This window comes from Coenobita brevimanus, chromosome 22 (genome assembly GCF_032717465.1).
Source record: "Coenobita brevimanus isolate Jiangsu-jjx chromosome 22, ASM3271746v2, whole genome shotgun sequence".
NCBI lineage: Eukaryota > Metazoa > Arthropoda > Malacostraca > Decapoda > Coenobitidae > Coenobita > Coenobita brevimanus.
Genome location: NC_136975.1, coordinates 5,430,276 through 5,444,708, shown reverse-complemented (window position 1 = coordinate 5,444,708; position 14,433 = coordinate 5,430,276).

The window sequence follows — 14,433 nt, the reverse complement described above, 5'->3', positions numbered from 1 at the left end:
TGTACTATTGGTGACAATTTAATTTCCATACATTCATGATATCAAATCAGGTGAGTTTCTGTCGCGGTTTTAGCAATCTTGAAGTAAAATTTCAAATTAGTATGTTGATCCAACTGCAAAATCTTCCTCAGCGCTGTCAAAAGTGGATGGAGGACGTCACACACATCAATACTTTGCCCTTGCTATGGTGCACTGTACGTGGTGTCTTGTTGTTCAATAATGTATAACAACTGAAGTAGTGGCTAATGTATAGCAAGCAATGAGGCGAATAACTGGCCACTCGATACTAACTGATGAGACCCACATTGGAACTAACTGAACACTGCTGCGAACACTATATCGATCCACCTTACGATAATTAACGAGACAGTGAGTAATGACTTACGAAACGCAATGCTGGGATCATCGACAGACCTTCCAGAATATCATGTAAGAGTTCGATAATTGTTCGACTAAAAAGAGGAGCGATATTCCAGACCGCAACTACACATTAACCCTGCTCTAACTTAACATCCCTACAACCTATCCCCATCAAGCTTAACCACCACGGCGTAGACTAACCCAAATAGCCAGCCCTACTCCAGCCTTCATAACCTAACCTAACCCAGCCACCTAGCCTAGCCCAGCCCAGCCCATTCGAACTCAACTCACTTTCAAAAATACCCCATCCCCTTTAGTGCAGCTCACCGTGTGCCAGAAATGAACATGTCTGGGCTCCCTGACAGCTCTTCCCCGGGCCTGGCGTGCAATAAGTTGGGAGTTAGGCGAGGTAATGCACGTTATTGTCCCTACATAAACACATCAGCCTGTAATCCTGAGGTAATCCGCTGCTTGCTCGGTGACGTATGTTGCTGCGTGGGATGTCGAGGTGGCTCAGGAGGCTCGTATTTGTAAACTGTCCTAAGGTTGAGTTGTGCTTGAGGTTGTTTGTTTACGCTTGCTGTTTGAATGTACGCTTGTTTGCTTATTTTTTACGCTTGTTGTGCTTATACTGCTCTTGTTTGCTTGTACGCTTGTAGTTTGCTTATATGCTTGTCCTCACTTACACGACTGCCAAACAAATAGCGGTCATATCACAATTAATATTAAAGGTACGAAAACGAAAAGACACCTCGTAATGGTTAACTGATAGGGAAATGTGTAATTGTTGTTGCTGTTGTTGCCCCAGGTTTATCTGAATTGTAAACCCAGTGGACTGCAGGCTTAGGCTACCTTTTTCCTACTGTCCACCAACCTCTTTCTGGGGATAGAGAAGTAAACTGAGGGAAGCTTTAGATCACCTGTCAGTCTAATTGCTCAGTTATATCGGTCCCAACACGTGAAGGCTTAAGGCAAATACTGTACTTCTTTAGATCCTTTATAACAGAGAGCCAAAGTAATGCTGTTATATTTCAAGTTACCCCCACACCGCCAGTCCGCCCACTTGAAGGAGGGCGCAGAGTCCCCAGGCATCGAGGGAAAACTTGATTTGCTCCTCACGATGGAAAGTAACGAGTGGGTCCAGCAAAACCAGGAAGGAAGGAAGGAGGAAGGAAGGATGGAGGAAGGAAGGATGGAGGAAGGAAGGAAAGAAGGAGGGAGGAAGGAAGGAAGGAAGGAAGGAAGGAAGGAAGGAAGGAAGGAGGGAGGGAGGGAGGGAGGAAGGAAGGAAGGAAGGAAGGAAGGAAGGAAGGAGGAAGGAAGGAAGAAGGAAGGAAGGAAGGAAGGAAGAAGGAAGGAAGGAAGGAAGAAGGAAGGAAGGAAGGCAGGCAGGAAGGGAAAGTGGTGGAGGGGAAGCTCAGGACAAGGAAGGAAGAACGGCTGTAGACGTGGTTGGGGAATGGAGTGAGAAAGAAAGCGGGAGGGAGCGAGTGTGGAGGGAGGGAGGCATAGCAGAAGACAGATAGGAAGGAGGAACGGTTGGAGGAAGAGGAAGTGGGATAGGGAATGAAAGGAAAGAGTGAAACATAAGAGAGTGAGGAACGTGAAGGAAGAAGAATAGGAGGAAATATACAGAAAGATGAGGCAAATATATTGGTAAAGATGGAGAGAGAGAGAGAGAGAGAGAGAGAGAGAGAGAGAGAGAGAGAGAGAGAGAGAAGGAAGACAAGGATTAACAGGAAGAGGAGGAAGAGTGCATTCTTACATTCTCAGAGGAAGGGGGGAGAGAACGAAAAATAAGGAATTGTGGAATACTTGAGTAGGGAGAGAGATAATAAAGAAGAGTAGGAATGGGTGATGGAAGAGAGACGGAAGCAGAAAAGAGAGGAAATGAAGGACTGCAGGGAAGGAGAAGTCAGGAGAAAGAAGTATAAGGATGTGTGGAATGACCTGACTGAGGAGAGGGAGAGAGAGGAAACAGAGAAGAGGAACAGGGATGTAGAGGAGGGAGGGGAACAAGAGCTGAAGAATAAGAAGAGGTGCGGGGATGGCAGCGAAAGAGTGGCAGCAAAAAATGAAAGTAGGGACAGACAAAAAGAATATGGAATAACGTGAGCATTAACCTATATTTAATGCAAGTGAAGAGAGGACTGAATGGTTGAAAGGAGAAAGCGACAAGAGGGTGAGAAAGTGAGCACATATAGACGAAGCAAGAACAAGGGAAATAAGTACACGACAACAAAACGACAGGGAAAAGGGGCATGGAAAGGTTAGGAACATGATATAACCAGCGACAGATAGGGGGAAAGCAAGGAAAAGAACCGATAGGAAGGAGTAAACAATCTCTCTATGTTGGTGGAACGCTTCCATCTGAACAACTCATGTCACTGTAAAATTAGTAGAAAACAAACTGAAAAATATCACGTAAACAGAGACAGGTAGTGGGAGGACAAGGAAATGGAAGATAGAGAGGGATAAAAAGACGTATAGTGGGGAAATGACATCAGTAAGAACAGACAGGGAACGTCACTCCACGGAACATATGAGGAAGTAGAGAAAGCCTTTTCAATGATACAAAAGTGACAGGAGAAAAACGACGGACAGGAAGAGCAAAGCTAAAGGAGGCAAGGCAGGCCGGCGCGAAGGGATGCGAGAAAAGAAACACAAAAGCAACAGATAGGCAAAGCGAGCTAGAGACGGCGAGAGAGAGGCCGCCGATAAGGGAAAATTAGGTTTTCAATCCACGCTGGAAAGGTAACACAATCATATGGACAGACGTGTAAATTCGGAGGACGCTTCCCGCCCCTCTTCTGAAGAAGCCCCTTCTTCTCCTCCCTCGTCCCGCGCTGGTATGGCCCCGTTAGTAAGGAAACCCCGCAGTTAGCCTAGTCTACGACCTTGCCTGAAATATTCGGCTGCATCTGCCACTGTTCATGTCCTCGTAACTATTCTGTCCAGCTAGATTTCCCGTAAGACAGAGCGCCGACGTAAACATCTGTTATTTACGTGGTTATTTGTTTACCTGCAGCTTTTTTTTTCTTTGCATCTCTGACAAAGTAGCATCAAAACTAAACGTACGTTTTAATGTGCACCAATACTTGCATACAAAAACACAAGGTAATAAAAGCATATTACAACAATTCTAGAATATGGTCGAGAGAAAATCCTCCTGAAATAGTTCCTCCACCACCATCATATCTGACTCCCGCCCACGATGGAGAGGCACTGTTTCCAGGAGGCCACTGCGAGGAAATAAAAACGTCTTGAAACTTATGCTCTTAATTTTGCATGGGAAAAATTCGAAACCGCTTATGTGCACGTATAACATTATGTCGATAATTATATACAGTCTTTGCAGTGGGTACATCTGCTTGTCCGCGTGTCCGTCTTTCCGCACGTCCGTCTTTCCGCGTGTCCGTCTTTCCGCGTGTCCGTCTTTCTGCGTGTCCGTCTTTCCGCGTGTCCGTCTTTCCGCGTGTCCGTCTTTCCGCATGTCCATCTTTTCTCGTGTCCGCGCGTTCGTCTGTCCGTCCGCCTTTGCAACCATTAAGCTAGAAACCAATTTTTTTTTCTAAACCTGGTCACGATTGATCATATCTGGGTCATGTCCGAATCTGACAATCATGGGTCAAAGGTCAAGAGAGAATGCGTAAGTTTTCCAGCATGATGTTTTCCAAGTTTCGTTCTTATTTTATTTTATTTATTCATTTTATTTATTTGGCTTAAAAGACGATTTTTGAACCAGAGGCGTAAAACTGAGCTATTATTAAACATTCACTACTAAGGGGTCTTTAAAGATGAACAACATCACCTGGTAATAGCAGCCATAAACTGCAAAAGAACGCCATTGCGAGGAAATCGTTAAGAGACTTGTATATCCAATTCTCTCTCTCTCCCTCTATGTGTGTGTGTGTGTGTGTGTGTGTGTGTGTGTGTGTGTGTGTGTGTGTGTGTGTGTGTGTGTGTGTGTGTGTGTGTGTGTGTGTGTGTGTGTGTGTGTGTGTGTGTGTGTGTGTGTGTGCGTGCGTGCGTGCGTGCGTGCGTGCGTGCGTGCGTGCGTGCGTGCGTGCGTGCGTGCGTGTGCGTGCGTGCGTGCGTGCGTGCGTGCGTGTGCGCCCGTATAAAAAATACAAAGACGGGTACAAAGTAACATAAAGAATAAGAAATGACATACCACGGATGGAAGTAGAGGATTCTGTGTTGGCTTTGCACTATAGATCGGCCAAGACGTACTTTAAATCCATACGGCAAATCAGCAGTACCTTAATACCTTCGTACCGCGATAACCACCTTTTCGTAAATCAGGTGACATAATTCTGGATGATTAGGAGTTTTTATCGAATTCCCACCATATACTTACTGACAGTCCACGAGCATTTATTAACGAAGGTTAGTATGGGACTGAGAGGAGTGCTTGCTGTTGGTAAAGATTCCTGTTTTCACCTTAGCTTGGCTGGAATTATCGTCCCTACGCAGCTTATTTCACGTAGCCCCATGGCGGAATATGACAGCGCTATAACTATGCTTACTTCAATACCTTCGTCGTAACTAACATCATACTCCAGTGTTAATCTATTGTTACGACCGTTTAAGAAGGAAGGGCAATTTAAGGTCAAGTTTTCAAAATATGGGCAATTTTAGGCCAAGGTTTCAAGACTGATTAGGCAATTTTATGTCGTTTTCGACAGAGGTCAGTTTTAATTTTCAAGATAGAGAGGGGAATTGTTGGTCAAGTTTTCAAGATGGAGAGGACAGTTTTAGGTGTAGTTTTCAAGGTGGAAAGGGCAATTTTTGGCCATGTTTTCAAGACAGAGAGGGCAATTTCAAGTCAAGTTTTCAAGATGGATAGGGTAATTTTTGGCCATGTTTTCAAGATAGAGAGGGCAACTTTAATTCTGTCTGTATTTCCTGCTAGCTATGATCTCCAGTCTTTCAAACGCAGTGTGTCCAGGCATCTCGAAATGATCGGATCTTGAATTGGGCTCTCTCTTGTATTTTGTTTTTCTCTTGGAAGGAACAGTTATTGCGGACCTGTGGCCTTTGGTTCCTTCTTCCCAGCATAAAAAGAAAAAAAATTAGACCAAGTTTTCAAGATGGGAGGACAATTTTAGGCCAAGTCGATGGATAGCGTAGTTTTAGATCTTTTCCAGATAGAGAAATTAATCATGGATCAAGTTTTCTAGATGGAGAGGGCCATTTTAGATCAAGTTTTCAAGAGGCCAATTTCATGCCAAGTTAAAGTAAAAGGAGTATAGCAGCGGGTGTACATAACGATCCTCTCCCATGATGGACGCATTTCCAATTGCGCCTCGCGTGCAAGCATCACCCTCGTCTATTATTTACCCTCTCTTGCCGGGGTAACTCTGGCAGTTTATAGCATGTAACGCCATGATTAGTATTTAGCTGAGTCATTGGTGTCTGGGTGTGTCAATACTGTTACGATAAAATTTTGTTCCGATGAAATTCTGTCACTTTAACTATTCCGGTTATATTCTGTTACGATAAAATGCTGTTGCGACTAAGTTTTATGATCAAATTCTGTTACGATTATATTCTTATGATTAAATTTCTACGATTAAATTCTGCTTAGATTAAATTTTGTTACGATTAAATTGATACGATTAATTCTCTTACGATTAAATGATGTTACGATTAAACTGTCACTATTAACCTTATCGTGATAGAAACAATTTTACTCCAGTTTCTTCGGTTTACCTGGCAACGAATTTGATAAGGCCAAGTCACTTATTCTCGTCGGTTAAGGAAGCTCCCAAACACCGTTTCTTTACCAGTTTACTTTCGGACACAGCTCATTAATTCTGTAATCCCATGTGTGTGAGTTTTGCCTTCCACTAATGGTGTTTAAGAGATTAAAAAAAAAAAAAACTATATGAGACAACCCTAGCATGTATTCAATATGGACGGTTGGTGTTAGCGCCGAGGTGGTGACTTGTAGAGGTGTGTGGTACGTAGGAGGACTACTGGGCCTTGAAAGCAGGTTGTGAAGCCTATGTCCAGAGTCGGTCAGATTAAAAAAAAAAAAAAAAAAGTAAAGTATGGAAAATGAATCGCTACGGAAAAGGTATTACGGAGCTATCGCATTTTTTAAGGAATAATATAAAAGTATGGTACCCTGAACTCTTCGTTCTACTAAAGTTATTCGCCCATCAGTTTAAAGACAATTTTTCTATATTGTTCTTGGTAATTTCTTAGGCTTCCACTAAGCTGAAGAGACTTTCTTAGCTTGAGGGGTTAGCTGAAGACTTTTCTACTTTGAAGGGTTAGCTGAAGAGACTTTTCTAGCTTGAGGGGTTAACTGACGAGACTTTTCTAGCTTCAGGGGTTAGCTAAAGACTTTTCTAACTTTAGGGGTTGGACACAGGCTTCAGCAGCACCTTAACTACTATAAATCCTTCCTAAATAGAAAACAATTCGTCTGGTGGATGCAAAAACAGATGAATTGGCACATCACCTGATTCAAGGGATTTAACTGAGTTTTTGAAACATGCTTCACCTTACAATGACCCCCGTCTCTTCAGCCTGAGGACGTCATTTATCATTCTTGCTACCGGCAGAGATTTTATTTGGCACCGTAGAGCACCGTGGAAAACAATAATGCACAGTACAGCACAGCAGAAGTGAAGGGATATTGAACGATAGGTTTAATTCTTACATTTCAAAAGTCTATCCAAAGGAGAGAGAGAGAGAGAGAGAGAGAGAGAGAGAGAGAGACAGACAGACAGACAGAGAGAGACAGACAGACAGACAGAGAGAGAGAGAGAGAGAGAGAGAGAGAGAGAGAGAGACAGAGACAGAGAGAGAGAGAGAGAGTCAATAGTGCTTGCATGCTTGCTTGAGCGTGTGCGTATACGTGTACGTGTGTGTGTGTGTGTGTGTGTGTGTGTGTGTGTGTGTGTGTGTGTGTGTGTGTGTGTGTGTGTGTGTGTGTGTGTGTGTGTGTGCTCTGGGGACGGCTCTGCGATACTATTATCTATGCGGCACAGTTTTCTAATACCCATGTCCATTTTTGTGCTGTGTAATGAATGATTTTATGTAATTATGGAATTATTTCTTACCTCCGTCAAAGCGGTTATGTTTTACCCCGAGTTTGTAGGTTTGTTTGTCTGTTAGCGGAATTACTCAAAAAGTTATTAAGGGGTTTTGATGAAGTTTTGTGGGAGGGAGAGCCATATGCCAAGGAAAAAAATGATTACATTTTGGGCCGGTTCCGGATCCGGATACGGAGTTTCCCGTAATATCTCCAAACGTTTTCAATGAATTTCAATGAAATTTTGTGGAAAGGTGAGCCATAGATCAAGAAAGATTTGAATAATTTTGGGGGTGGATCCGGATCCAGATCCTATATCTAAGGATCCGGATCCATTTTAATGGCAATGGTGGAGGTATGCGCTCTCTGAGTGCTTTCTAGTTTATTTTAGTTATGCAAATGTAGTATTCATTGATTACATGGTTGATTTGCAATTCCATAAGGTAATAGACACTATAATTCTTTTAACTTGGCCCAGATTTTCTTTCTTCTGAAGCTTATTTCGCGTACAGGTAGTTCAGTGGCAAAGTAGACATGACTCTACATCCATTCAGTACCACATCTTTGTTATATTAGCCTCATATTCTAATGTTAATCTATTGTTACAAATCAGCATTCACGATGAGGAGATGGCAATTTTAGGCCACGTTTGAGAAAAAAGAGCATAGTAACCCTGACGAAAGCATCCATACAACACAGGAGAATTCGACAGCTGAGTGGCCATGAAAGGTGCAATACTGGAACAACCCTGTATATTTTGGCGTGCAGGAAGCCATACCCGAGAGTCCTGATGGACGCCTAGCGAGGAGGGAGGCGATAGAGACGAGCGACGAGAGAATGTGCGAAGAATAATGGACCCTAATGAAGAGGGAAATTGGGAGAGCACCTCTTGTGGAACATTATGCTGCGGAGGAGAGTGGGTGTATGTGTGGTGGGAGGGAGGGAGAGCAGAGGAAGAGAAGGAAATGAGGTGGAGATAGAAGATGGAAGAGCGAGAGAGAGTGGGGGAGAGCAAAGGGAGAAAGGAAAATGAAAGAGAAAGAGGAGAAGGAGCAAGGGAGAGGAAATATATATACAAGAGGAGGAAATAAGATGTAGACGAAGAAAAGAAATGGGAAGAATGAGGAGAAAAATGAAAAAAAATAAATCAGAAAAGAGAGACTGAGACAGAGACAGGCAGACACATACCTACAGAGATATAAAATGAATGTTGCTTATTGATGGACAGATAGTGAATAAGTGAGAAAACTTTTAAGAAATAGTTTATGGCAGAATGGTAAAAGAGGAAAATGACGCTATGGAAAATGGACACTGCACGTCGACAAGGAGAGACAAAGGTAGGTGAAGAATGAGGTCAAAGTGCAGTGACCCGAAGCCTTAACCTTTCAGCACGTTGGTGAATTTGTCTGTAAAATCCTGCTTCCCCCCCGTCGATTTTTCGTAGCTAGCTTTGGGGAGAGGAGATCTTTCACAGTGGAGGAGATTGATGGAGATCGCTTCTAATTCGTCCTATGCGTTTTTTTTTTCTTTTTTCCAGATTTTTTATAGAGTTGTCTGAACGTGGCATGAATAAAGCTTAGAAGACATCTCAATTAAGTGGTTGCCCATTCCAATACGCTCGATTTTATTTTATTTACATATTTCTTTTTTAATTTTAGTACCTGCATGATTTTTTTAAGTTCAGGAGGGGCATTTCTTGCGATTTGTTCAGGTAAGAATTTTCTAGCGATTCTGTTCAGCTCAGGAGAGTTTCTTGTCGATTTTGTTCACTCCAGAAGAGATTTTGCTAGCGATTTTGTTCAGCTCAGGGGACGTTTCCTGCGATTTTGTTCAACACAGGAATTTTCTAGCGATTTTGTTCAGCTTTAAAGAGACTTTTCTAGCGATTTTGTTCAGCTCAGGAGCCTTTATTCAGCTTGAGATACTTTTCTAGCGATTTTGTTCAGTTCAGGGGAGACTTTTCTAGCGGTTTTTGTCAGCTCGGGACAGAGTTTTTAGCGATTTTGTTCAGCATGGAGACTTTTCCAATGATTTAAGTTTAGGAGAGAAGTTTCTAGTCAGACAGATTACCTAATTCTAACCCTTTCACTTCTAGGAGGAGCTCTAAGTTGAAGGCATTTGTTAGGCAGAAGGAATATATGATAAAAAGACATACTCGGATTGACGGGGTTTATGTTAAAAAAAAAAAAAAAAAAAAAAATGGACGAGAGAAATAGAACGGAATATGATATACAAGAGAGAGAGAGAGAGAGAGAGAGAGAGAGAGAGAGAGAGTGAGAAGGGGTGGAGAGCAAGAGGGGGGGAGGGTGAGAGAAAGAGAGGGGGGGAGGGTGAGAGAAAGAGAGGGGGGGGAGGGGGAGAGAACGAGCGATGGGGGGGAGGGAGAGGATTCACACCAAACCAAATCTCCGCTGATCCTGGTGAATCGAACACATCGAAGCCAATCTGACAACAATCCTATCACAGCTTCCAAATGTTTCACAGCGCAAAAACATTCAACACCGATACTGCCACTGTTTACGATTACTGAAAAATTCCGTAATCCAGACAGCTGCTATACTCATTTTACTCCAACTTGACCTAAAACTGCCATCTCACCATCTTGAATTCTGAGTTGTAGCAATACATTAACCCTAGGAATTGATGCTGGTCACGATTAAGTGCTACGAAAAGGATGTACAGCACTATTATTGTCTAATTCTATGAGCTACTTGAAACAGGCTGCAAAAGGACAAAAATCTGGGCCAAGTTAAAGTGAGAAGCATATAGTTATTCACAGACATTTTCCTTCATGTTTCGTAATATTTTCTTAGTAATACATTTCCCAAAATATGACACGTTAATATCCTCGTGTGTCAATTCTTAGTAATACATTTTCTCTAATAAGACACTATTATCCTTTTGTGTCAATTCTGAGTAACACAATTTTCTTAATATAACACCTTAATATCCTTTTATGTGTCACTGATGCACGCTGTCTTTATTAACCCCTCAATTCCTTTGCTTTAATTCTTAATATATGCAAAAGAATTCATTAAACTGAGGAAAAATGAAGCAGAAGGAATAAATCCATGTCACTTCTAATCCCTCGAGTACATTAATCTCTCCTAAACCAAATAAACATGCTCCAAATTGGTAAAATACAATAATAATAATAATAATAAAATAATAATAATATACAATAATAATTAATAATAATAATAATATACAATAATAATAATAATAATAATAATAATAATAATAACAATAATACTATTAATAATAATATACAACAATAATAATAATAATAATAATAATAATAATAGACGTCCGAATAGTAAAGGTGTTAAAACAAAACCACCAACACAATCTCTTCACGGAATCTGGGACGGATATAGAGATCACTGAATCGTCTCTCACTTGTTAATCTCACAGTGGTTACCTGACTTACTGTTCTTTTACGTAACTAAAAATGAAGGAATTATACAGCATTAGAGTAGCTATGTTCGTTCTACCCGAAGAGGCTGTTTATTTATTTTTCTCTTCGTTAAGGCTAGATGAACGAAAGTAAATTGGTCAGAGATTGCGCCGTGTGCTTTGAAAACAACTGCAAACAATTTGGAAAGCTGGTCTGGTGCTGGCTTGCTGCTGGAGTGCGAACAGAATGATATATCGGACAAGATTGTACTTAATTCAAAATCTTAATCAGCACATCACATCAAGGTGTTTGTTCATATTCCGGAGACTGCTAAGCATCTCTCGAGTTTGTCTTCCTTGCGAGCAGGGGGGAAAAAAAAAAAAATCCTTCGCCTGACCAGAAAAACCTGAGAGAAGGAGAATGAACGAAGCTCAAGTGATGTTCCACTACAAAACAGGTTTGGTTAGAATCTTAGATAAAAACTTACGAATGACGTCACATCAGGCGTGTTGATCCGGCTCGCCAGTCTACGTATGGATGAGAGAGAGGCTGTGTAAGTTACCGTCCTCTTGCCTCCATCGCTTCCTCCCTGCGGTACGTCCACACCTCCACGTGGTCAGCCAGCGACTGCGGTATCCAAGGATGCTGATCACCAGTCTCGAAGCAGGGTGACGAAGCACGCTGTGAAGCAGGGATCGCGCATCAATTTATCACATCTATGCACATCTATCTTTCACATATTCGCCATTACACGATTCTAACATTATATGTGTTCACTATTCATGTAAGTGGAGATTTGTTTGCACCTTGTTTCGACAAGTACACCCTATCTATCATATTTTGGGGTTTCGACATGGGCTACAGGAAGCTCTCTCTATGACCCAGCAGTTCTCCCAGGCCTCAACATATGGCGCTCTCCACGTCATCCCCACAGCGCCTTCACTGGATGCAGTTGCCATATGCCGACAACTCCCCCAATGGACCCGCCGTGTTTAGTTAATATAAGTTAAAAAAGCGTTCCATGGCTCACACATAATAATATTAATTTAGATTTTAAGGTACAAGCGTATAATATTAGATGATGAACACAAAATAATAATGACTGAGTGAAAACCAATTATGCATCACAGGTAAACGATACGGCTCCGGCCCGAACACATTTGTCAGTGCACCACATCATGCTCTAATACCTCTTCGTTTGTAATGAGACATGTTAAGGTAACTCTCCTGGGCTGGTATAATGGTACGGGCAAAAGGTATTAAAATGACGTGTCGGTGAGTTTTGTCGAAGGGTAGTTGAAAATAACTCAGAGAAGTTTTGATTATCATGATATCCACTGCAACATGGGAATCGAATCGGGTACAGTACGATTCAACACTTCACTCCTTTGACCGCTAGAGTATGTGGAACCTCACGTAGTGGAGATGATACAGATTACACTACACTCTTCCTCGAACTGAAAGTTCATAAACCCTTCGGCCCGAGGACGAATTAGTTTATTCTCGCTACCACCCAATGATTTTTTTTTTTCTTCAGTTCTGGAAATATTTCGAACTGGAGGTGTCTGATACAGCATTCGTTAACTCGTTCACCGCATGAGACCTCCCCAGGACTGAGTAAAATCGCCTGGAGGCAGCAATATAATTGATGCGTCGTCAAAGTGAAGGCGTTAATTTCAGTACGATGATGTTTTCTAGTATACTCTGCTTATCCCCGGACGATTTTATTCAGCTTGGAGGAAACATATCGAAGTGGGGGAGTTAGGTATACCCTTCACTCCCCCTTTCACTGCTAGCGGTAGTGCTCGCGAGTGACGCCTTCGCACGGTGGCACCAATATGACCGAGTGGAGGAGCTGCCTGATTATACAGACGTCCTTCATTCCCCTCCCAATCTCCCAGAAGGAAGACGGTGGGCTATTTCTGATTCTGCTCTGTTACTATATTCCTGTGTGTTATGAATGCAAGCTATGTCAATATTAGAGAGATATAAGAAGCATAAAAGTGGATATTAATGGGTAGTTCGGATAATAAATCGCCAAATAATAGGTGATAGGGACCCTCCTTACCCGGCGTGAATACCATTCAAAGGGACACATATTCCATACTGTTAGTGTGGTGTATTTACGAGGGAAGAGGACAGGAAAGAGGAGGGAAGGTATCAAGTACGACAGGAAAAGAAAGAAATATTGTGCAGTAGAGAGAGAGAGAGAGAGAGAGAGAGAGAGAGAACGGACGCGGGGGAGGTGACAGAAAACGTGGAGGAATGGTGTTAAAAGAAGGACAGGGATACGAACTGGACGGAAGAGGAGTGTGGAAGGAATTGAAAGTCTTGGACGGGAAGGAAAGACGAGAAAATGAAGAACTGAGGGGAATGTGTTTGAAGACAAAAATAAAAGTGAGCAAGCCTCAGAGAAAATGGATGGAGTGAGAAAGGAACAGGGGACAGAGGAAAAGGTGTGGAGGAAGAAAACTAGATTTATATAAATATCACACACACACACACACACACACACACACACACACACACACACACACACACACACACACACACAGAAAGAGAGAGAGAGACTGGAGATACGGAAGTAAAAAATGATAAAGACGGATGCTAGACGAACTCATACATAACAGAACAGACAGAAGAAAACGGCGAAAAAGAAAATGAATTATACAGGAGGAGTGGAAGGAGGGTCACAAGGCATATAAAAGAATAAAATAATGGAGACGTGCAAACAGAGGGAAATATGGAAGTGTTGGCTAAGAAAAGAGAAATGCAAGAGGGGAAACGAAAATCAGAGACAAGATTTAACTGAGAAAGGACAAGCAAAGAAAACCATATATGAAGGGAAAATATCGGTGGAAATTTTGAGATGTAAATGCGAAACGAAAAAGAAAATGAGAATGTTTGTCGAGAAAGGAGAAATACAGATGAGAAACGAAGAAAGAAAATAAGGAAGGATGGAGGAACACAAGTAATTAACAGCAAATGGAAATAAACACAGAGCTGAGTGAGGAGGGAGAAATGTAATTATGAGGTGAAAGGCAGAAACTGTTAGCATTCAGGCCAATATTCTTGTAGGCTAAGGAGGCTCCATAGCACATCTTCCTTAGCGACTTATTTTTGAATATGCCTGGTAAATATCCTTTTGTATGCTATTTATGGAGAATATGGCGATATTAGATGGATTTGTCTAATAGCGGAGGACAGTAAGGTGTAATATGCAAAATAAATTACTTCAGAAATGGTGTTAGGGAGCTTCCAAACACGAGAAGGAAACTGTCCTCCGACTCCTATCATTCTTTCTTAGCTTAACAAAATCGTCTGGAAGTAGCAAAAATATGTCTCTCTCTCTCTCTCTCTCTCTCTCTCTCTCTCTCTCTCTCTCTCTCTCTCTCTCTCAGATGAATGAAATCATCAAACTGAAATGGATTACTGGAGTTGGGCCAAACATGAGAGGGTTAAGTAAGAGATGGAAGGAAAAATGAAAATGTTAGGCGAGAAAAGGAGAGAAAAAGAAAATGGAGGAAGAGAAGGGAGTCCGACGAGGAACTATGATAAAAGGACAGCGAAGAAAACGCAGTCGACCTAATTTCCCAGCCCTCCTCCCTCTTTCCCCTCGCAGCGAAAT